Here is a 23,338-nt window from a genome sequence, read left to right as displayed (position 1 = left end):
TAGCCGTTCTTGCAAATTTGGAAACTCAAGAAGCTATTAATCAAAACATTTTACAGGTGCATGATTCTCTGTTTGCTAACCTAAACACCTTTTTTATTAAACAAGGCAAGTCTAAGAGACATGTTGCCTTTAAATCTGCCAAATGGTACAATAAGGCATGTAGAGTAGCCTATAAAAATCTGTCCAAAGCCATTAAATCGAAAATATACTCAGATATAAGGTCCGCAAGGTCTCTTTATAAAGCTATTCAGCTTAAAGCTAAAAAAGAGGCTGACGACCAACGTTGGCGTGACCTCCTCCTAGCTAGTAAGGAAAGGGGTATGCAGAAGTTTTGGGAACTTGTTAAATGGGGTAGTGGTGAGACAAGTAAAATACCCCATAACTTTGTAGCCCCCGAACAGTGGGTGCTCCATTTCCAGGCTCAATTCAATTCCACAAGCGCTATTGTAGTTCAACCTCAAATACAAAATTCCAACTTAGTTGTGGTCTTTAATAGGGCTGAGGTGGAAAAAGCTCTAAAATCTGTTCCCAAGGGAAGAGCTCCTGGACCGGATCGTATTCCAGCTGACCTGTTTTTATTTGATAAGGATAACTGCGATTCTTTAACCTAGCGAAATTCGCAAAAAGAATATCGCAAAATAATAATTTGCTGACACATGTATGAAAAATTCGCAAATTGCGAGTTCACGAAATTCGCAAATTAAGAAATCGCTATTAACACCAATTGCATGCAGGTGGTAAACTGGTGCAAGGTACTTAAACCACCCCACAATGCAACAGACCCACCCACAATGGCAGCAATGTTCGTGATAGCCAGGAGGCTGCGTTTTCGGGCTCTTGCACAGAGGAGAATGAGACAGGAACGTATATTCAGGCTGTGCATCACTCTGTTCCAGCACACTGAAGAGGACATCTATGACAAGTACAGGCTGCACCCACAGACCATAATGGACCTGATTGAGGAGCTGAAACCCTACTTGGAACACCCTACACGCAGGACACAAACAATTCCCACACATGTGCAGGTCCTGTGCTCCCTGCACCTCCTGGCGTCAGGGAGTTTCCAACGGGTAATAGCGGAGGTTGGTGGGGTGTCACAGAGTGCACTTTCGCGCTTTCTCCATGCCTTTCTAGATGCAATGCTACAGAGGCTATCACATCACATATACTTCCCCACCACCCAACAGGCATTACAGCAAACAAAACTGGACTTCTACCAGATTGCACGTTTCCCCCACGTCATTGGCTGCATCGATGAGACCCATGTGGCCATCACACCCCCATCAGCAACTGAATATGTCTACAGAAATCGGAAATACTACCATTCCCTCAATATACAGATTGTGTGCAACGCAAAGTATATCATCACAGACATCGTACCCAAATACCCCGGCAGTACACATTGACTCTTTCATCTTCAGACACAGTGGAATACACAGACGTCTGAGTGCTGGAGAGTTTGGGGAGGGGTACCTGCTAGGTAAATTCATGGCACACATCAATACATCCACCACATCACTTGAGGGGGGGGACATTGACTTATTGTGTTTGTCCATGCAGGTGACAGTGCCTATGCAGTGCGCGACTTCATCCTGACCCCATATCTGGATCCTGCAAATGCAAGTGAGAGGAGCTACAACAGGGCACACAGATCTACACGCTGCGTCATTGAGCATACCTTTGGAATCCTGAAGAGCCGCTTCAGGTGCCTGCATAAAAGTGGAGGCGCACTGCAATACAGCCCTGAGACCTGCTGTAAAATCGTGGTAAGCTGTGCAATGCTACATAACATGGCAATGAGGAAAGGCACCACAATTGATGTGACGGATACAGACACATCGGATGACGAGCGCCCTGCTCCCCCTGCCAGACCTGCATCAGGAGTTGGGGCAGCTGCTGGACGCCAGAGACGGACAGAGATCACACAAAACTACTTCTAGGTGAGTAATGATGAAATGAGACAACAAAGCTTGATAATGTGTGAAGTGTTTATTCACACTTCACATTAAAGAAATTGTAGCTGTCCCCAGCACATGTTGTGCACACAGTGCAGGTAAGGCACAAGTAACTGTGCAAACAGCATTGTAGGGTTCATTCACCCGTGTTGCAGTAAGTGTCACCGCACATGTTCACCTCCTTCGGTGACGTCCAGGCTGAGTGCCCCCCATGGTGTTCCCTTGTCCTGCGCCCTGTCTGGCACTGCGTCGTCTTTCCCCTGGCAAGGTGGGAGTGATGCTGCTCCTACTTGACGTGTCCTCACTCTCGGCAGAGGCCATGTGTGCGCTGCCACCAGCATTGGCCGTCTGCAGCTGCTCCTCAGCAGTGGTTACCTGCACAAGTCCTCGGGCTATATCCTGGCAGCAGTGCACCATCTCGACCTGCATAATTACGCTTCTGCGTGTGAGGGTGCTGGTGGTGGTGCAGAGGCGGTTCACGGCCTTCGTGTAGTTGTGAAGGCGTGCATTGGCACGTCGGCCAGCCCTGTCATTGGCGGCTGGGTTGTGCCTCAAAGTGCCACAGAGCTCACGGATCGCCCCTGCCATGGCCATGAAGCCCTCCCCCATGTTCTTCTGGTCCTTGTGTATGCGGCATAGCTGCCTATTTATTGATCTCAGTGCTTTGCAGGCGCTGTTCCTGCAGCATGCTCTGTTCCAGGCCTGAGAACACGGATCCTTCTGCTTCAGTCGCAGTGCTGCTCCTGGGCCTTGAGCTGCGTGTGTCCTGTGGTCTACTCCTTGGCCTTTGTGTGTCATGAATGGGCATGTGTGACACACCCTGACTCCCCTCTCTCCTGTCACTGTCATTCCCTGTGGCAGGTAATTCATCCTTAAATGGAGGCAGTGGGGGCACATGTGCGCGCTTCCTGCGCTGGATTGGATGCTGCTCAGTCTCGTCACTGGAGTCCGCAGGGTGTGCAGGCTCCTCTCCCTCTGAGCTGTCTTCTTGTGCCCTGGAATGTGCTGTGGATGTAAAGGGGACTACATGAGTTTGTGTTATTGTCTGCATGTGGCAATCAATAAAGTTCCTACAGTTTTTTTTGGCTAACCTCTGACACTGTATCATTCACTTATCCCCAACCCACATGTTGCATTAAATTTCCTTTGTCTCATGGACACACCGTCATATATAGTACTACGAGTCCCATGATGCATTGCTGGGTGTGCTGTAAGACTTGGGCTGGAATGCACATTTGGGGAAGTGTGCATGGGATGGGGATGAGTGCAGATTGATTTTGCATGCATCTTACCTTGACTGCTGGATGCAGGGTCGGAGCTGTCTATGTCAGCCACACCACCAACGCTCTCAGGCAGGAGAGTTGACTCCACAAGCTCCTCATGGGGTGTTGGCTGCTCTGCAGTGGATGGTCCTCCTCCAGTCTGATTTGCGTCCTTCAGTCTGGCTGCCACCCTCTCCTTGGACCTCTGGCGCATGTCGTACCACCGCTTGCGCAGCTCTTCGATGGTACGATTGGTGACTCCAACTGCATTCATCTTATTTTGTATTTCAAGCCAAATTTTCCTCTTCCTCGCCTCTGGGACACGCAGTGCCTTCTTGCCGAAGAGGAGCTCATGGCTGCAGACCATCTCCTCAATGAAGACCTCCTGCTCCTTTTCTGAGAACTTATGCTTCCTCTTCTCAACATCATTGCCCTCCTGTTGTTTGGTGGAATCCATTGCTGGTTGCACTCTCCTGGGATGCCTCCTCACACTGCCCAAGCAGCCTCTGGGTGTGGCTCAGGTGAGCAGGTGCAGGAAATCACTCCAGTTTCCTGTTTGGGATGTCATCAGGCTGCACCTGGATTGCAGATTCCCGTTTTTGCGATTTCTTAATTTGCGAATTTCGCTATTAAGAAATCGCAAAAGGGGTGACTGAGAATATTTTGCGATTTTTAAGAAATCGCAATATATTTGCGATTAATTTTTTACATCCCGCTTAGCGAATCTCAATTTGCGAATCGCAAAATTTCGCAAATTAGGATTCGCTAAACGGGAGTTCGATACATATGCCCCCAAGTGTTTAGGTTTATATTAATTTACTGGCGCGTGGCAATCGTCGCAGGTGGTACGATTTACGCTGCCTTCATCGATCTTAAATCAGCATTTGACCTAGTTCCACGCACCAAGTTGTGGGGGGCTTTGGAGGCCATGGGCATGCCACCAGAATTGTTATCCCTGGTGGTTAAGCTACATGAGTCGAATTTCGCCCAAGTAAGGTGGGGATCCCAGGGCAAGACTACTGAAAGATTTTCAGTATCTAAGGGGGTTCGCCAAGGATGTGTCATGGCTCCAACCCTATTTAGTCTATTTATAAATAGGGTTGTTAACTACTTCACCTCGTTTCCAACTGATGCTCCATCTCTTGCAGGTGTGAAGGTCCCTCTGCTTATGTTTGCAGATGACACCCTGATTATTTCAAAAACACAAAAAGGGTTGCAAAGGGCATTAAATCGATTTGAGGAATTCTGTGCAGACCATGAGTTGCTGATAAATGTGGACAAAACCAAATTCATGGTCTTGCACAAACACAAACTAATTAGAGGAGATGTATATTTGAATATTATCAAATTAGAACAAACTGATGTCTTCACCTACCTGGGGATAACCCTGGATAGAAAATTAAATTGGCAACCCCAGATTGATTTGATGGCCCTTAAGCACGCCCAATTAGCTGGTGTGCTGGGGAAAGAACATAAACTATCACAGACCAAGCCGGTAGGACCAGCACTTCAGATCTATAATACCAAGGTCAAAGCGTCAGTTCTATATGGTGCAGAGTTATGGGGTTTTGACAACATAACCCCTTTAACTGTGGCACAGAATACATTTCTTAGAGATCTAACCGGTCTCCCCCAATCTACTCCCCTGAAACCACTATACTTAGATCTTGGGTGCCATACGCTTGAGGAGGCAGCACGATTTAGACCAGTGGCCTTCTGGATAAGACTATGGTCTACGGAGCTGGTAGTTTATGCCAACGCATTGAAAGATGTTATAGAACCGATACATCCCACAAGATTCTCTGGATACAAAAGGTCAAAAGTGGACTACAGGATATGGGTCTAAGCCATTTATGGGAGGATCCTGATGGTAATTCCTTCCCCTCTAAGAGGATCTTTAAAGAAACATATTGGAACATGGTTAGAACAAAGTCAGCACTCCTCTCTTCGAATACCTCTTTGACTAATTTATTTCTGGACCATAAAAGTGTGGCCAAATATGAGGACTACTGGGATTTTATAACAAAACCAGGTGATAAAAAACTCTGATTCCAGTTTAGAGTAGGTACCCTTCCGGTCAAAGCTTTCACTTGTAAATGGAAGAGTGTACCGGGCAACACATGTGTTTTTTGTCCTGAGCCGGCAGAGACAGTCCCCCATATATTCTTCACCTGTCCGGCGTATAAATCTCCTAGAGCTAAATGGATTAAAGCCTTATGCTCTAATATGGGCACTCGATCTTGTGCCACTGCTCTCCGTATATTAACATCAAATACTGAGGTGCATATCGTGATAGCCGTGACCAAATTTTTGAGTTGGGTGTGGAAAATAAGGGCGATTAAGATGAAGACAATCTGAACATGTGCTGGCACTTTAGGATTAAGTCTAACTAACCACAGGTCCAGGGGGAAAGTAATACATTCTTCTCATTTTATGTACGGTTTTTATCATAGTTTTAGAATGGGATGAAATCCTTTTTTAATGACATGTTTTTAACTTTTATCGTCTCTAATATTGCACCTTACTGCTAAATGTTCTTATATCAAAATGTTATAAATGTATATAATCGATGTGTCTTTTATGATCATAATGATCGCAATAAAGACGTTTTTGACTTGACTTGAGAAGTCAAAATGTGCCCTAATTTTTCTTTCTGCAGCACTACTCATAATTTCTATGGCAAAATGAACCCCCTCATTTTGTTCCTTTGCAAATTAAATGTTTTAAGTGTTACCACTTTATTCCAATCAAGATGGCTTCAGGTGTGCCATACGTTTGTCATAAGTAGGACTGTTAGCGCTCTAGTTGTTCTTTAGAACACTCTGGGAAGCTGTAGTAGAACACACAGGAATCAACTGACAGTCTCTGCCCTTGTTGGATGTACATGTTGTACTGAGAATGTCAGACTTCATTCTCACATGACTGAGAAAGATAATGTGAATTTACAGAAAATATGCTCTCAGTTTAGCTTATAGATCACCTTCCAAACCTCTGTGGGAAAAGCATGAGAAAATAGTTCTCTCTCAAACATGATTCATGATACCCTAGCAGAAGGATTTTTCACATGGTAAAATCACCTTAGAACACACCACAATTCCTAAAATGAGTATGGTACCATCAACAAATGATTTATATTGTAACTAAAGTCTTAAAATCTTTTATTAACTGCAATGCTTTTTCATGAGGTGCTATCATGTATATTGGTCCCAAGATGGCTGCCAACACTTGTTGGATGAAGTGCTGACAGCCAATCACATCTCACGATGAGATGTGTGCTTAGGCTCCGCCCAGATATATCTATGATTTTACTTTTGATTTTCTCAGCAACTGCTGAACGGATTTACACCATTTAACCAAAAGGCACGAGTGTGAACCAAGGGCTACCTTTCTGCCAAATTTGGTGTCATTCCGTTCTGCGGTTCGGGCTGTAGCTGCGACTAACGGTCCCTATGGAAAATTGCATTTTACTCGGCCCCCGCTTGTCGAATCTCCCCGAGACTATCAGGATAGGAGCAAACTGGAGCGGGCCACGAGTTTTAAAAATTTTGTGAAGATTCATCAACCGGCGCCAAAGTTATCCCAAATAGAATGTTTCCTATGGATAATAGGTCCTAACTATAACTACCTACTGCCATCATTTTATTGTGCAAAGGCAGTCACAGTCACAGACATCGTTGCACAACATAAGTCCCTCCTGATGCGTTTTGTGCTTGAGGAGCACTTCTTCAAAGGATTACGGACTGGCGAGGAAAGAAACCGGCATTTTTTAAACACAACTTTTAAATGAATGTTCTCCCGCCTCAGTGGGCGTGGCCACCCCTGTGGCCGATGGTAACTGTAGTGTTGGAATCCTACTGCAGTGAGTCGCCAGGTTTCAACCTCAGTACTGCTTGTAATTCCCAAGTGGGTATGCAAAACGGCATGTAGGTTTCTGGATTGCCACTTACTTCACACAATAGCACTTCCTGTCCAGAAAGCCGAAATGCAGGTTGGCACTTCAGCAGGACTGCGCCGAGCGCAGCGGGGTCACTCTCGCGGCTCAGACGGGGCCACTAAACATCAAACCTACGAGTTGCCTGTAGAGAGAGGACCACACACAGGTAAGTATTTCTTCTGCCATCATTTTACTGTGCAAAGGCAGGTCTTCTCTCTACAGGCAACTCCTTGGTTTGATATATATATATATATATATATATATATATATATATATATATATATATATATTATCTACTGGCGGTCGCCAGTAGATAGTTATAGTTAGGACCTATTTTCCATAGGACCTCCGCAACTTTCTATTCCCAATAAGTCTGGCGCCGGTCGACGAATCTTCGCAAGATTTTCCAAACTTTTGGCCAGCTCCGCGCCTACCCTGAAAGTTTCGTGGTGATTTGTCAAGCAGGGGCCAAGAAAAAAGGGGGGTCCCAAAACACATTTACCCATGCAATTTCCCATAGGATCTGTTGTCGCAGCTACAGACCGAATCGCTGACGGAATTACACCAAATTTGCCAAAGAGGTAGTCCTCAGTTCAGACTCGTGCCTTTTGCATAAATGGTGTGAATCCGTTCAGTAGTTCCTGAGAAAATGAGAGTTAAAAGTACATATATATCTATGGCCGGGGAGGATCCGCGCACCCTACCCGCACCGTAAGCGCACCCTCCCCGAACCGAGCGTGCACCCTCCCGATCGCACGCTGAATGCTAATTGGCTGTCGAGTGTCTGTCTACATTCGAAACCAGGAACTGTTGGCGGCCATTTTCTGCCTCGGTAGAAGCGAGGCTGAAGAAGCAAGGGGAATAAGTGTGTAAAACATATAAAGGGGGCAGAGTGGAAATACTCTGACCCTCTAGAGGTGCTTAGGGGATCCCAGAAGGACCCCATGGGGCCCCCCTTTTTTTTTTTTAAACGGCAAAATGCACGCAGGTTGCACGCATCCTCGCATCCTATCGCGTTTGGTGCACGGATCCTCTCGCGTTGGGTGCGCGGATCCAAAAACATGGAAGAAAAATATATAAAATAAAGTTTTGAACATCCAGTTAAAAACAATTTTGGGAAAAATATAAAAAAATATGTTTGAAAAACCCATTAAATTCAAATAATATTTTAAAATTTTTAAAAGAATGAATTGAAAAATAAGTTTAAAAAATGGTGATAAAAAAGTATTTAAAAAAAAACATAATTAATGAAACACACTGAATTGGAAAAATATAGAAATCCAATCAAAATCATTAAACATGATATCTTTAGAGATAAGTTATAGATAGGAATTAGCATTTGAAAAACCTTTGAAATTCACTGAAAAAACCATAGGTTTCATGCACGTTATAGTTAGAAATTGGCATTTAAAAACCCTTTGAAATTCACTGAAAAAACCTAAGGTTTCAGGGGTGTTATAGTTAGGAATTGGCATTTAAAAAACCTTAGAAATTCACTGAAAAAACCATAGGTTTCAGGGGCGTTATAGTTAGCTGGACATTTCCCTCGTACAAAACCCTAGAAATTCCCCTGTTATAGTTAGTTCAGCTAACTATAACTCGCGCCCCCGCAACGCACTGCTGATGATGTCACATATTACATCAATCATGACATGGTCAGTGACATCACTGATGACATCTGAGATGACATCACTGATAACATCACTGATGACGTCATCCATGTGATAAATTAGTGCATCTTCTCACACCCTTTGATATTCTCAATCAAAACTTCAGACGTCCATTCTCAAAACCATAGATACTCCAATACCAATAACTACATACCCACTCATTGACTCTTAGATCTACACACACATCCACTCACTCACCTGTACAGTCACTCATACTTACAGTCACTCAGTACAGGACTATCATATGCATTTATACACCTACATAGACACTCACACACCACCAATCATCCATAGAGGTACTCTCACACCTAGCCAGTCATGCAAATAATGAATCACACTCACATTTACTCACCTATGCAGTTATACACACACAAGTTCACTTACTCATAAAAATAGTACCACATTCTTACGCTCTTATACAATCACTGATACAAGCACACACTCATCCATACAGCCACTCTAACAATCACACACTCTCACATATACCCACTTATATACTCTTACACACATATATACTGCCTTTCACATATGTAGTTACTCACACATGTACCATTGAGATATACATTCAATCACTAACACACCCATACATACACTCACCCAACCATACACTCCATCACAGATGCACTCTGACAACCATGCACCCATAGAATCACCCACTCACACATGTATGCACAGAGTCACAGACACCCCACCCACACAAACACTCAGGCACCCAAACAGATACTCAGACAACCAATCAATAACCCATAGAAACTCTCATATAGCTATTCACAAAACCATGCAGCCGCTTATACACCAACAGACAGACAGATACAGACATTCACACAGTTTAGTCACTAGTCTGGAGTAAGATACGTTTAGTGACTCACTTATAGAGTCAGTCACGCACCTACTAAATCATCCATTCACACACTTATACACCCACTCATTCTTCCATAGGTTTTTCCCTATATATATATTAAACATATTGTAAATTTACAGAAACACATACTCACTGGATGACGTCATCAGTGATGTCATCAGTGATGTCATTTCAGATGTCATCAGTGATGCCATCAGTGATGTCACTGACCATGTCATGAGTGATGTAATATGTGACGTCATCAGCAGTGCATTGCGGGGGCGCGAGTTATAGTTAGCTGAACTAACTTTAACGGGGGAATTTCTAGGGTTTTGTACGAGGGAAATGTCCAGCTAACTATAACGCCCCTGAAACCTATGGTTTTTTCAGTGAATTTCTAAGGTTCTTTAAATGCCAATTCCTAACTATAACGCCCCTGAAACCTATGGTTTTTTCTGTGAATTTTAAAGGTTTTTTAAATGCTAATTCCTAACTATATCAGGCCTGAAACCTATGGTTTTTCAGTGAATTTCAAAGGTTCTGTAAATGAGAATTTTGAATGTATTAATTGTTATACTGATTTTTTTGATACTGATTTACTATATTTTTTAAACTATTTATTTTTAGATATATTTTTTTTAATTACATTATAATTACATTATACATTACAATACTAAATATACTTTCTCAGAATGAATAGCTTTAGTTTAAATACTTGGCAAATAGGCAACAGACTTTTAAGTACAGTAGTTACAGTTGTTGCAATGGGCAATACAATTTCAAACACAAAGCAACATTGAGCTCAATGTGAATTAGTTACTTTATGGATTACTTTTCTAACCACAGGACTGGATCCTAGATTCGGTCCTTGGACATCTCCTGTAAACAGTTGAGTGAAAGCGCTTTGGTTACAGTAGTTATTTTAAAGGAATATTATTGTATTTTAAAAGTTGACACTTAGAAATTTTTTCACATAGAATCACCAATGTTATCCTATGGCAGAAAATTCACTTAGCATGTAAGTAGTGTTATCATTACTTTTTCTTACTCAGTGGTGGATCCTGAATCCAGCACTGGCCAACCTCCTATAAACAGTTGAAAGAATGTGTAGTCATACAGACTTTTTTTAGGAATATTTTTAGTTTGTGAAAATAGACACTTAAAAACGTTTCTGGTGAAAACCACACAATGGATTCCTATGGAAGGAAATACAAGTTACTGGTAAGTACGCTTAGAATTACTCTTCCGGGTCAGTGCTGGGCTAAAAGATGCAGCACTGCGTCCTCTTCTGATTACAGGTGAGTAAATCAGAATTCGTAGTTCGGCTGATTTTAGAGGAATATTTGTATTTTTCAAAAATGGACACTGAAAATTTTCTGATGAAAACCACACAATGGATTCCTATGGAAGGAAATACAAGTTACTGGTAAGTACACTTAGAATTACTTTTCAGGGTCAGTGCTGGGCTAAAAGATGCAGCACTGGGTCCTCTCCTGATTACAGGTGAGTAAGTCTGAATTAGTCGTTCGGCTGATTTTAGAGGAATATTTGTACGTTTCAAAAATGGACACTTAGAAACTTTTCTGCTGAAAACCACACAATGGATTCCTATGGAAGGAAATACAAGTTACTGGTAAGTACGCTTAGAATTACTTTTCAGGGTCAGTGCTGGGCTAAAAGATGCAGCACTGGGTTCTCTTCTGATTACAGGTGAGTAAATCGGAATTCGTAGTTCGGCTGATTTTAGAGTAATATTTGTACGTTTCAAAAATGGACACAGAAAATTTTCTGCTGAAAGCCACACAATGGATTCCTATGGAAGGAAATACAAGTTACTGGTAAGTACGCTTAGAATTATTTTTCAGGGTCAGTGCTGGGCTAAAAGATGCAGCCCTGGGTTCTCTCCCGATAACAGGTGAGTAAATCGGAATTCGTAGTTCGGCTGATTTTAGAAGAATATTTGTACAATGGTAAAGGAAGGGGGCGGGGCCTGAGGTGACGTGTGCAAACACACCCTGTGGCGCGTTTTAAGTTGGGGAATTAATTCCTCTTCAATCCTGCGGTCCCCTGGGGGCCAACTAGCCCACCAGGTACCTCCAGTATGCGTCTGGGAGCTGCGTTGCAGAGCGGTGTTCAGTGGCCACGCCCCTTTTTACAACACTCTGCAACGCAGCTCCGTGGCGCTTCCTGGAGGTACCTGGTGGGCTAGTTGGCCCCTAGGGGACCTCTGGATTGAAGAGGAATTAATTCCCTAAATTAAAACGCACCACAGGGCGTGTTTGCACACATATCACCTCAGGCCCCGCCCCCTACCTTCACCACTGTGCAAACGTGCCCTGTGGTGTGTTTTAAGTTGGGGGATTAAGTCTCCTTGAAGCCTGAGGTCCCCTGGCGGCCAACTTACCCACCAGGTACCTCCAGTAAGCGCCACTGAGCTGTGTTGCAGAGAGGTGTAAAAAGGGGTGTGGCCTCATTACACCTCTCTGCAATGCAGCCCCCTGGCGCATACTGGAGGTTCCTGGTGGGCTAGTTGGCCCCCAGGGACCTCCAGTATTCAAGGGGAATTAGTTCCCCCTCTGCAAATGCGCCAGGGGGCGCGTTTGCGGAGTGGTGTAAGGAGGGGGCGTGGCCTCCGGCCCGATCCCGATCTTTTCTGCCGGCATTGCTTTTCGACATGGGGAACAGCTAACATGCTGCTCCCCATGTGGAAAAGCAATCAGCTTTGCTTCATTGAAGCGAGAGCAGGTTTCCCTGCTCTCGCTTCAATGAAGCAAAGCAGTTTGCAATGACAGGGCGCGAGCCGCGAGGCTCCCGCCCTGTCATTGCAAACAGCAGTGTCCCGGGGGTGGGCACCCCGGGACACTGCAGGAGCCGGCCCTGGGGGGTGGCGGTCCCCAGGGCCATCATTGGCTCCAGGAGGGGGGCCGCGTGGCCCCCCTCCCACATGGACAATTTGCCCCGGGGGGTGGCGGTCCCCGGGGCTGGGAGGGCCTGAGAGCCCCCCCATCGCAAATACTTTCAAGCCCCGGGGGGTGGCGGTCCCCGGGGCTGGGGGGGCTGCGAGCCCCCCCACCCATTTTCTATAAGCCCCGGGGGGTGGTGGTCCCCTGGGCTGGGGGGGCCGTGAGCCCCCCCATATAGTATCTCTGAGCCCCGGGGGTGGCGGTCCCCGGGCCAATTACCAAAGAAGCGCGGGAACCCCGTGCTTCTTTTTTTAATTTGCGGCCGTAATTCGCGCTGGGTGCGCGAATCTCGCCGATTTATTTTTTTAATAAATGCTTTTTTGGGCCCTGAGCAGGCCTAGGGGGTTAGGGTGTTTCTACCCTGCCCCCTTGTCGCGTTTTGCGCCTTTGTTTTTGTGCTTTCTTGTGCCTCGGTTCTACCGAGGCACAAGATGGCTGCCAACACTTCCTGATTCAGAGTGTTGGCAGCCAATTAGCAATCAGTTCGTGCTCGGGAGGGTTCGGGGAGGGTGCGGGGAGGATCCGCGGATCCACCCCGGCCATAGATATCACTAACTTTTAACTCTAATTTTCTCAGAAACTACTGAACGGATTTACACCATTTAAGCAAAAGGCACGAGTCTGAACTGAGGACTACCTCCTTGCCAAATTTGGTGTAATTCCGTTCAGCAGTTCGGGCTGTAGCTGCGACAACAGGTCCTACGGGAAATTGCATGGGGAAAACGTGTTTTGGGACCCCCCTTTTTTCTCGGCCCCCGCTTGACGAATCACCACGAAACTTTCAGGGTAGGAGCGGAGCCGAGCTGGGCAAAAGTTTGGAAAATTTCACGAAGATACATCAACCGGCGCCAAAGATATTCCCAATAGAATGTTGCGGATGCCCTATGGAAAATAGGTCCTAACTATAACTATCTACTGGCGACCGCCAGTAGATAATATATATATATATATATATATATATATATACAGAAACTAGGCAAACCCTTCGACGTCACTTGGAAAGCACACATGAGTGTAATTGAAGCAAAGTGCTTTATCATGCAGACTCCCTGCACTGACAGATGCGTTTGCCTTGCGGCTTTATCAATGTTAATTTTCCAATTCAAACACGGCAGTATTTACAATGACAATACATCACGTGTCTTTTCATGAAAATCAAAGATGGACTTACAAAGCATTGGTAAAAAATGTCATGTCATTGCACTAATGACCTTTGTATGTAGGTGATTGCATGAGTAAATGTAGAAAACATGTTCAAAGATGGCCGCCATTAAATTTTTCACCAATGCTTTGTAAGTCCATCCTTGATTTCGACAAAAACCATGTGATGTATTGTCACTTTAAATACTGCCGTGTTTTATTTGGAAAACTGACAGTTTGGGTGTTGTGGGATGTCTGCGACCGTGGTTATCATGGATGAGATGCTCAGCACGTGGTACATGGGCGGGTTCACTGTGTGTTACATTGCCAAACAGCTGCTTCTCCCTCCCATGAGCCCCCACACTTTTCTACAGTGTGCTGTTGTATCTCGTGCACTCGTACGGCACACCACTGTAATGCCTATTAGCGCATGTCCTGCTACATTCAAACTACACCCTCACAGTGCCGTTTGGAGGTGGTGCATGGCACTTTACAACATCGAGTGCTTCGGCCTTTGTGGCAGGCCACACCAGAACACAGAAAAACACTTACCGCACTTCCTGTACACGGACATGCCCGAGAAACCCTGTTCCCCTTGCCGGATAGGCACACCGCTGCGCTGACCTGTGTACTCCGGACCAGCACATATCGGTTGTGCATGCAGGAGGATGCGTGCGTAGCTGCATGTCCAGGCTCACTGCCAACACTGAGGTGACAGCACACTGTGATGTTGCAGGGTTCATGCCTATCATGCTAAGAAAATGACCACAGGGACACACTTGCTCAGATGCGGGTTTGGGGGGCGTTGGCGGTCCTGGAGTTGTTGTGATGGGTCTTGTGGCCCTCATGGGTATCCCTGCATCATGTTCATTGATTCTATGGCACCTGTGGGTGTTCTGGTGTGGCTCTTGGCTGTGTTCCATTTCATGGTGCAGGTAGTCGTCCTGCTTTACACCAGCAGAAAGCAGGTGTAAAATACCTGGTGCTAACATTGGCTTATCACCAGAATTTGTTTCGCACTGTAGTTGGTGTGAAAGTTGTGATGTGATTTTTTTCGTGTGCAGAACAATATACAAACTGAGCAGTGTATCTCGTCAAGATCCAGCACTTGACGCACTATTCCCAATCAATATAAATACAATGAGAGTTCTTAATTGATTTTGTGTGTACACTGTAAGTGCAGCCACTACCTCAGTGCAATTCAATACAGGATTTTAGTATTTAGAATAAATCGCAAATGTGCACCTCGTGTCTTTTTGTACGGGAACGGCTAGTCTACATTTCATTATCAGCACTTTAATGGAAGTAAAGTTGAGATAAATCTAACACACTATTCAGAAGTTGGTGCAAACTGCAGACATCACCACAAGGCGCCCAAAATAAGTGCCCCAAAATTTAACACCATGGTGGATAAGTGTCCCAAAATTTAACACCACGGTGGACTCCATCAAATAACAGTATTAAGAACAAGAAAGAGTCACACAACAACCAAAAACGAAAAACTATTTGCAAAATTCATTTTTTTATTAACATATATATAAATGATAAAATAATAAACAAAATGTTACAAAAATAGTAGAAAACAAGAAGACGGAACACTCCTGTGGGGACCATGGATGTCGACGACAGAGCCTGGAAAATAAAGCACAAAATAAGGACGTGTATAATGGGCATATCAAAGGAGAGAGGCACAGAGAAACAGAGAAGGAAAAAAAAGAGAAAAAGAGAGGGGAAAGAAAGAAAGGGAGTGAGAAAGGGAGAAGGAAGAGAGAGAGTTAGAGAGATAGAAGGAAAAGAAGGAAGAGAGAGAGAGAGAGAGAGAGAGAGAGAGAGAGAGAGACAGACACTGCTGCTTCTGCTCGTCAAAACTCCGCGCAACCCAGATATGTTGCTGAGTCCTGAGTCATGAATGGCGGAGACAACATCAGCTTCTCCGCGGATCTCACAGATGTCGCTGAGTCCTGAGTCATGAATGATGGAGACCACATCATCTTCTCCACATCCCAGCAGATCTCACACATGTCACTGAATCCTGAGTCATCAATGGCAGAGACCACATCAGCTTCTCCGCCGTCCGGCAGATCTCACACATGTCGTTGAGTCCTGAGTCATCGATGGCAGAGACCACATCAGCTGTTGGGGCCACTAAGCCTGTGGAACTCAAGTGTGTACACATGGTGGTAGGCCCCTGATGGCCATATGAGGTTTTGGTGGTACTAACCCTGTGCATCTGAAGTCCGCGCCGAGGGGGTGGTATGCCCCTGATGGCTATACAGATCAGGGTGCGACTAACCTTCTGCGCAACTTTTCAAAGACTCTTAATAGTTGAGACAAGTGGAGCGTCCGCCATCTAGTCAGCACCGGCAATAAAGGATGTGATGTTGTCGATCTATTTTATTTGCGTGATCACATGGCCTGTGACGCATGTGCCATATGGGTGTGGTATGTGTGCAAACCTGCCCTGAGGGAGTGGCCCTGAGATGTTGAGAACAAGACCACTGATCTGCACACCAACAGCGAGTACGCCTGTGACAGGTAGCTATGTGGGGCCAACGTTGGAACGTAATCGCAGTGGCATGGCCTACGACGGAACAGGGCAGGGATAGCTACAATAACGTGGACGGCTCATAGTACTGCGTCTGTGAGTCGAGCGGATGAGCCGCAGCTGGCCCTCTGTGAGCCTGGGTGCGAACTGTTTATAACTCACACTACATAAGCATTGAAAAACCATTTTGTGATTCAGTCGGTCAGCTGGCATTTGTCCGAGGCATTTGTGAAAACTTATCGGAGTTCTTTCTGTGATAGATACCCCTTTGACGCTGCCTCTCCCCACATCAGCAGGTAACGCACCCTCTTCCCACATTACCATCATACCCCCAACAACCTTCTTGGGCCTGGAAGTGTCCCTGTGCGGTTGGACAAAGAAGAATCTTAGTCATGTATAGATTTACATATAAAAATGTATTTAAAGAAAAGAACAACAAATAAGACTAAAGGCAGTCTGGTACTGTGGTCGCTGCCACGAAGTTGGGGTCACTGCCATTCAGGACTGAGGACACAGTTACACATGTGGGATCGGCTTGTGTTAAAGAGGGTTAGTGGGACTACGTGTCGCCGGCCTTGCTTCACTGATCGAAGGGAGTGTGATGCTGTGGTCGGTGCCACGGACTTGGGGTCACTGCCATTCAGGACTCAGGACACAGTTACACATGTGGGATCGGCTTGTGTTAAAGAAGGTTAGTGGCACCAGAAGTATTGAGACTGTATGAGCCTGTGATGATGCTGGGTGTGGACGGGCCGTACTGGGAGCAATGTGTCTTGGCTACTGGACTGTGTCATGTGGAATTACGACTGTATCTGAATTGTGAGGCCTGCTGATCGTAGTGTAGGCCAGAGGTAGCGGTGAGCAAGGGTCCACAGTCAGGTGTATACGTTGGTGGCCTCACCGGCCTGCATAGTGCAGGTTCAGTGGCACCACTTGTCGCCAGCCTTCAATATGAAAATACTCCTCACTTATCAAAGGGAGTGTGGTGGTGTGGTCGCTGCCATGAAGCTTTGGGTCACTGCATATGGAAATATATCTAACTGACCAAAGAGAGTTTGCTGCTGTGGTGGCTACCATGGACTTGGGGTCACTGCCATTCAGGACTCAGGACACAGTTACACATGTGGGATCGGCTTGTGTTGGACAGTGTTAGTTGGCACCACATGTCCAAAATTCAAATTGTGAGGTCTACTGCCCGCAGTGTAGACTGCTGAGTGCTCATTTGTACTTGAAAAGTAATTTGGTCATTGTACTAAAGCTATGACTGATATAAAAAATGTTCAAGAAGAAAGGAGACTAAAAGGATATTATGTAGATTTGAGGCCTGTAATAGTTACTTGCCTACTTGCCTAGTGGACTCTGTAGTTAATGAATGAAGAAATAATTTTCATTGTGAGCCCTACTGAGTGCAGTGTAGGCGTATGTTGAAAAGATGAAATAAGATTAGAATACATTGACGAAGTGTTGTATTTTCTGAGTACAATCTTGTTAGAATCTTGTTAGAAATTAGTATTTAAAATTGGAATTGCGAGCTGCCTGTAGTGTAGACTGCTATTTCATGTTAGTTTGCATTTGAAGATTAATTTGGTCATTTTCCTCCATGCAGACCCCTCCTGTTAAATGGTGCGGTGCGTCGACTCCACGGCCTGAAGCCGCCGTGATTTTATGGTTTCCAGAGTTTGCTCAGAGACAAGTCCGCACTTCCAGGCAGGTAGGTAACAACCTTTAATTAAATAAAGCAAGCAGCATTACATTCCGTTTTTAGTCCTGTGGCCTTACGCGTTTCTGGGAACTCTTTCCCCTTCATTAGAGCAATATCCGATACTGTGCGCTGTCTCGTCCCCTGAGCACTATTTAAATTACAATTGGCATCCGGTGTGCCCGTTCATTCAGTCAGCTTTCTCCATGCATGCTGGGACTTGCAGTCAATTCTGTTCTTTTAAATCCCTCCAGTGGGTTGATTTGCTCATGTCGTTTTGGGACAAGTTTAAGCAGCCCTCCATTGAGCCTCCGAATGAGACTGTGCTTGCTGAAATGAAATTCCCTGCCACGCAGATCATGGCGGAATTTTTCCTCCATGCAGACCCCTCCTGTTAACCCCTTCGCTGCTGCGGACATTCCGCTGCAGCGCTGGGGGGGGGCAGGGGGGCAGCGCGGTGGGCCTGTGCTCATGACGGAGCCGCTCCGTCATGAGCCACAGTTGAGCTGTGCTCATGACGGAACGGTTCCGTCATGACTCCGCCCATTTGCGTTGTCCCCCCGCACAGGCGGGGAAACAGCGCCGCGCAGGCGGAGCGGCCGCCAACAGGATTGTCATGACGGAACGGTTCCGTCATGAGCACACGGCAACCGTGGCTCATGACGGAACGGTTCCGTCATGAGCGGGTAAGGGGTTAAATGGGGCGGTGCGTTGACTCCACGGCCTGAGGCCGCCGTGATTTGCAAGTTTCCATTAAAATGAGTGAAGCAAAGTGAACTTCTTGTGGCCTTTTTTCGAATGGGTATCCTGCTATTGTTGGATGTTTTTGACGGCCGGCCCGGTCGTGAAAGAAAATCCCCCGCAGCAGTGGGTCCATGCTGATACCAACATTTGGAAAGAAGGATCTGGCGCTTTGCAGGGGGATGCCAGTGACGCTTCAATTGGCATCTAAAAAGCGGGGCAGGTGTCCGCTCGAACTTCCACATTGACCCACTTGGGAATTCATTATGTTATGTGCAGTCATGAAAGCACACCCACTGAGGATCACTAATTTACGCACTACATACCCCATATCGCACTACATACCCAGAAGGCCATAGTGATGGCCACACCCACTGGGGTGGGGGTTTAAATTTCGACAGTGCGTGAACATGAGGTTTTCATCTCTCTACACAAGGGATCACTCCCGAAACATGATTGGCGTTTGAACTTTCAAGTGCACTTCGGATTGTGAGCCTGCTTGCAAGTTGCCATTAAAATGAGTGAAGTAAAGTGAACTTCTTGTGGCCTGTTTTCGAATGGGTATCCTGCTATTGTTGGATATATATATAATGCCTCGCCCAGGAGTCTGACGCCCCGTGGTGACCGGGCACTGCTGACGCCAATGCCGAAGCGGTGAGGTTCATTCGGCACTTCTACAGCTGTTTATGCATCGGTCCCACTCCACCCTGAGTCTGTGTCTGGATACAAAACTGTTTGGCACGTTATTTTTGTGCATAAGACATTGAGACTGGTGTTTCCTCTAATTCTACAATTATACGTCCCCCTTTTTACTGACTCAATTTGGATGGTATACTGGTCCCGGTAACATTTGTCTTACGGATCCTGACTTTTTATGGTGACTTCTGCGATCTATTTCAGCCATGCTTATGACTGCCCAAATGCATTATGGGATTATGGGATGGGTAGGCCTTCTAAAGAGGTGCACACGTGCAGGAAATGTAGACATTTGTCTTTCATGGACTTAAATATGTTTAAACAAGGTCCAAAACTACGAAGGTTACCTCCCTACTATTATGCTCACTGGAATATCAGATGGGGATGTTACGCTTTCAGCATGGCTATTAATGAAAGGCAGGGTGAGTCAGTATCAAGATTACCGGTACACCGTCTATTTTAGTAGTATTGCAATCCAAGTCAGAGGGTACTTTGAGTAATAATTCACCATATGTCATGTGTTCGATGTTTTTATTACAGCGTGCCTTTTACTGTTAAATCAATAACATATTTGTAAGTGATTTGTATATTTAGTGCAAAATCAGGGCGACACACTTAAAGTGTTTTGGTGCCAATTAAGTAATACAGTGTGATTTACTTCCCACGAAGGCGGCATAAGGAGTGTATGTTTAGATTTATTTTACTCGGATAACAAACATCAAACATAACAAACATCAAATGTGATTATGGTAATTATGAATAAGTGCTTTGCGCAGTAGTTATACATTTTCTATCATGCTTTTTTACAATGATGACAATACATTTGTTTTAACAGCAAGGGGTTTAATGCTTCATACGCCTAAAAGTATTTTATTTATGTCTATGGCTGCCTTCAAGGGGTGTGACTATATATGTTGATAGCAGAATGGTGCCAAACTGATTGAGAAAGGCTTCCTTGAAGCCGAAACGCGTCTCTAGTGGCTCGGGGTCGTGGGTGACCTGATAAAATAAAAGAAGTTGAATACCGAGAAACCTGAAGTCCGTGCCTTCTTGATGGGAGTTCCTGTTGAAGTTGGGTGTTAGTGTTCATATATATATATATATATATATATATATATATATATATATATATTCACTGAAAAAAACCATAGGTTTCAGACACGTTATAGCTAGAAATTAGCATTTAAAAAACCTTTGAAGTTCATGAAAAAAACATAGGTTTCACACCTACTTAATCATCCATCCTGACTCTTATACACCCATTTATTCTTCAATACACCTTGGCACATATATATAAAACATATTTACATTTTATAGAAACACACATTCACTGGATGATGTCATCAGTGATGTCATCAGTGATGTCATTTGAGATGTCATCAGTGATGTCATCAGTGATGTCACTGACCATGTCATGAATGATGTAATATGTGACGTCATCAGCAGTGCATTGCGGGGGCGCGAGTTATAGTTAGCTCAACTAACTATAACGGGGCATTTCTATGGTTTTCTATGAGTGAAATGTCCAACTAACTATAACATCCCTGAAACCTATGGTTTTTTCAGTGAATATATATATATATATATATATATATTTTTTTTTTTAAACACCTCCAGTTCAGTTGCTTTTCCTTGGAAAACTACTTCATTCAGCTCCAGCCTACTCCTGAATACTATTGTTCCTTCATTTCAAAATGCTTATAGTATGGATTGTGGGCCACAGCTATATCTATTGGGCTAAAGAGGCTCCAAGAAAGATAGGCATTGACAGGCACTTGGGTTTGCCAATTATGCAGATTACTTGGTTTGGCCAGAGAGGGTTAAAGTTTCATCAGTTGCTGGCTTTTGTTAAATCCATTGTGGAATCCCAAGATCCTCACCTCATGATTCTGCACTGTGGTAGCAATGACCTAGCCACATTGACTGGGGTAGGGCTGGAAATAAAAATGAAAGAAACCTTTGTAGAACTGATGTCGCTTTTCCCTCACACTGTCTTGGTGTACTCTAATATATCTCAAAGACAGAGAAGGAAGTGGTCAAATAATTCTGTCCACAGATTGACAAAGCCAGGAAATCTTTATAAAACTATTTCTGCATTCCTCAGAGACCATCACATGGGCTGTATCTATAACAAAAATCTGCGTTTTGACATGCATGGAATTTATAGAAACGATGGTGTGAACTTTACAGATGAAGGCACCAGGGTGTTTCTAAGTAACCTGAAACTCTGCTTCGGTCTTATGTGTAGCAGCCATATACACACAACCAACACAACAGCTCTTGTCGTAGCTACCCTAGTACCCGAAATATTGTTGGGACTTTTTTTCCTAGAGGTTTATTTATTTGTTTTGGACAATCTTTGCGACGACATCACGGACACCGCGGATACGTCACAAAAACAGAAAACAAAAGCAGACATTCAATGACCACAAACACATACAAAAATAATATGTAAAAAAATCCATTCTGAACATTGCACTGCACATATAACTACATACATACTTCTTTCAAAGCATGTTTAAACTCATAATTTTGTACTAAGTTTCTTTAAAAACCATCTTTCAGACCTTTTTCTGGTTTCGTGGTTATGGAGAATTCACAATGACGTCGTTAACTGCGATGATCACGCCTTTTCCATGAAGTCTAAAACACACATATCCACACATATTACGTATTTTACACACAAGGGGTTTCTTACACTATTCTCTAAAGTCATATTATTCTAGACAGTTCCTAAAAAAAATCTCTATAACCTCTGGAGATCTCGATGACATCCGTAATCGTGATCCCCGAAGATACGTCACGGAAATGCAAAGCAAAAGCAGGAACTCATTAGCCACCACCACATTCAACAATTATAACTATCTTACTAATGCTAACCATCACACAAGATAAATCACTAATTAACTCTATCAAAACACTTATCAATATCTCAATATCTTTATAACAGTCTATATTAATCATTCACTTGGCTATGTGAGTGCATGCATAAGTCTCTGAGTGGGTCTTTCACTGCATATTTAAGTCTACGAGTAGATATCAAAGTAGACTCATGAGTCTTTCAGTAAGTGCGTCACTGGCTGCATGAGTCTCTGAGTGCAAACTCTTTATCAGTGAATGTATGAGTGGAAGTATAAGTCTCTCAGTGGCTCTGTGAGTCAGTACGTGACTGTCAGACTGGATCTGTGACTGAGTCAATCAATGTCTCAGTGAGTCTGCGAGTTGATGCATGAATGTCTGAGTGAGGAAACAATTACAGGGGTAGAACCCGTTAACCCAGGCGAGACCAGGCAAAGTTTGCAACAAACAACAATGTCTCAACTGGAAATCATTAAAACAGGACAGTAAAAACAGTGATTTAAATCACAATGGAGACCACAACGAAGATGGTAGAGTGAAAAGGTTATTATTTGTAAGTAGTTATGACAGCACTACAGTACAATTTAATATACAATGACCATAACACACAAAGTGAGCACTGGGCGGGCTTGTGATAGTGAGTGGTGCAGTGACACCGGGGTAAAGAGAAAATCGGGAGCAGTGACAAGGGGTAAGAAGTAGAGTAATGGGATCAAAATTACAAAAAATATATACAATGTTGATATTTAGGATTCAGGATAAATAAATTAACCACAACATCGCCCAAGTTCTATGCTGGGTAGTCGATGGTGTTTCAACCTGATTGATTTCGGGTCATCATCATGGTCATTAGTTTTAAAGTAGTGCTGTATAGGGGGAAGAAGGGAGAGGAGAGTAGATAAGCAACTAAGAGGCCCAAGAATGAAGCAAAAGAGAAAGAAGGTCCAGGTGGTTGGCAATTACCTAGACTGGACAAGGGCTGGGTCAAGCATCTGGGTAAGAGCAATCAGGGTGTAGTGAAAACGGCGAGGCA

The sequence above is a fragment of the Triturus cristatus genome, chromosome 10, assembly GCF_964204655.1.
Source record: "Triturus cristatus chromosome 10, aTriCri1.1, whole genome shotgun sequence".
NCBI lineage: Eukaryota > Metazoa > Chordata > Amphibia > Caudata > Salamandridae > Triturus > Triturus cristatus.
The sequence above is the reverse complement of the archived record's forward strand: the minus strand, read 5'-3'. Positions refer to the sequence as shown.